This window comes from Chrysochloris asiatica, unplaced genomic scaffold (assembly GCF_000296735.1).
Source record: "Chrysochloris asiatica unplaced genomic scaffold, ChrAsi1.0 scaffold00042, whole genome shotgun sequence".
In the NCBI taxonomy this organism is placed as follows: Eukaryota; Metazoa; Chordata; class Mammalia; order Afrosoricida; family Chrysochloridae; genus Chrysochloris; species Chrysochloris asiatica.
The window spans coordinates 18,357,562-18,359,804 of record NW_006408560.1 but is presented as its reverse complement, the minus strand read 5'-3'; the positions used below and the strand labels follow the sequence as shown (position 1 = coordinate 18,359,804).

At 34.4% G+C, this 2,243-nt stretch overlaps 1 pseudogene; it reads right to left on the bottom strand.

The window, feature by feature from the left end:
* Window positions 1-781, bottom strand: part of LOC102830074 — a 10,520-nt pseudogene extending 9,739 nt beyond the window's left edge.
* Window positions 782-2,243: the final 1,462 nt, after the last annotated feature.

Below are 2,243 nucleotides of genomic sequence, written 5' to 3'. Positions count from 1 at the left end.
GAATTGCTAGACACTTCTGATTGTTTTGGTTAAATTTTTGTAGATGCGATTAAGTTCTAAGAATTTTGAAATAAAAAGATTATCTTGTATTATCCAGTTGGACCCAAAATTCCATCCTTTTTTTTAGCAGTTGTTTGAATAATAGACATTTTTTGTCAATAGTGACTGAATAGAGAAGCCTGCTGTAGGGAAATATTTGCTCTGCTAGTAAAAAGATGTTTAGGAAGAAATGTATGTTTGTTTTTTCTAACTAGTGTTTGCATTTGGAGTGAGGTAAGTCACAGTTAGGTTGAGGATGACAAAAAGAATATTTCATGGAAGATATCATTGAACCAATAAATAACTCTCTTCTCCCAATTACAGAATCTTGTTATAAATGTCTTAATTCTTTTTATGTCACCTGCAGCCCCAACATTACTGTCTTAAAGTTCTCTAGTAAGTAGCCATTATCCGTAGGATGGTTTCAATTCTTTTACTTGGTGCTCAACAACCTTCTTGACCTTGGTCTATTTATTTTCTCCAGTCTTATTTCCTCTCAGTTTTTGCCTCCTACCGTATTGTTCCAGTATCATTCCAGTTTCAGGTCCCCTTACTTCAATCCCTCTTCACACAGCATATTGTTTCATGATTTAATGCATTTGTTTATTACCTTCTCTTACCCTGATATGCCATTCCCATGTTTCACACTTTGATCCAGTATGTTTCCTTTAAATGGTCATACCCAGATTTTATCTTCTTGGGAACGTTTTTCTTGTCCAACACAGATTAGCCAAGTGTTCATTTTGGGGTGTTTCTATAACACCCAATATATTACTATGTTGTAGCATATACCCTGGCATCAGAGTGGCTTTAGAGGATAAGAATTGGGCTGTGAACCACAAGGTCAGCCTTTTGGCCATCTCTGGAGAAAGATGAGGTTTTCTGCTCCTGCAAGGATTTATATCTTCAAAAACCCTATACAGGGTCACTATGAGTTGGAACGGACTCAACAGCACTTAACAATGATGATGACAAATATGTACCCTATTATATTGACATTTTCTGTTTGCTTGTCATTGTTCCCCTTTGTGCTGAAAAACCCTTGAAAGGAGGGGTAATGTGTTATTTCTCACCTATTTGTCAGCAATTGGCTGCCATACATTAAGATAATCAGTAAGTATTAGTTGAATTATGCTACAGCAAACATGCACAAAGTCTCATTTAATGCAAAATTGAAAACACTTTGCAATTAACTTTTGTGGGTTTTTTTTTTAAGTTTATTCTCTTTCTTAAGTAACTTAAAACTAAATTAAATGCAGTCATTTCTTTCAGTTTCTATCCTGTATTTTTTAAATCCTGTACTGTACTTTTTGATTTTCTATTATTAAAAATAAATGTGTTATGGTATTTAAATGTAACTGAAGGGTTTTTGTTTTTACAATAGTACAAACAAGAAGACCAAAGCTCATATGCAAGACTGTGGGTGAGAGTTATGATCGAAAGTGATCACACTATGATAAGGATTTTAGTAGTCTGAGTCGTCTAACAGGGCAGAAGTCAGGAAGAATATATTAGTTAAACTTCTGCTTTGTTCCATGCTTTGATCAGGAACCTTTCTCATAGTCTCTGATTCCTCTAAAAAATGCAGTCAAGCTAATGTGCATTAATTAAGTCATCATATGTCCACAGTTGGATTGCCATAAGGACATCTTCAAAAGAGTGTTCTTGCCTTGTTGCCTCATGTCAGAAAAGGAGTTCAAAGAAAACTGAGTATAGATCATTTTCAGAAGTGTTTCTGACCACTGTTTTTAAACTTGGTTTGTGACTAGCTACAAGGCTTCCAACAGAAGTAAAACCTGTTTGTGATTTAAGCCCTTTGTTGAACTTCTCAACAAATGAATACTCATATGTGTAAGGAATCAACTTTAAGCGTTTGACATGTAAGTCTATGATAATAATCATAATAGCAATCAATATCAAATTTTATTCCTGTAGCATCTATTACATACCAACTGAAACCTTACTAGATTCTCCCAGCAGTCTTCCCAGAAGGTATTAGTAGTTTTGCAAATGATGCACATGTGTTAGCTAAATTGTACTAAATTTTATAATCAATGATTTGTGGAATTGGGTTTCAAACCCCAGGTTTTATGATTGCTTCTTCTATTATAATATTGTTATGACCAATGTTGAAAAGTATTCTTGTGTTCTCATTTCTTGGTAGTCCTGAGAATTGTGGTATGTGTACACAGAAATGGACAGAC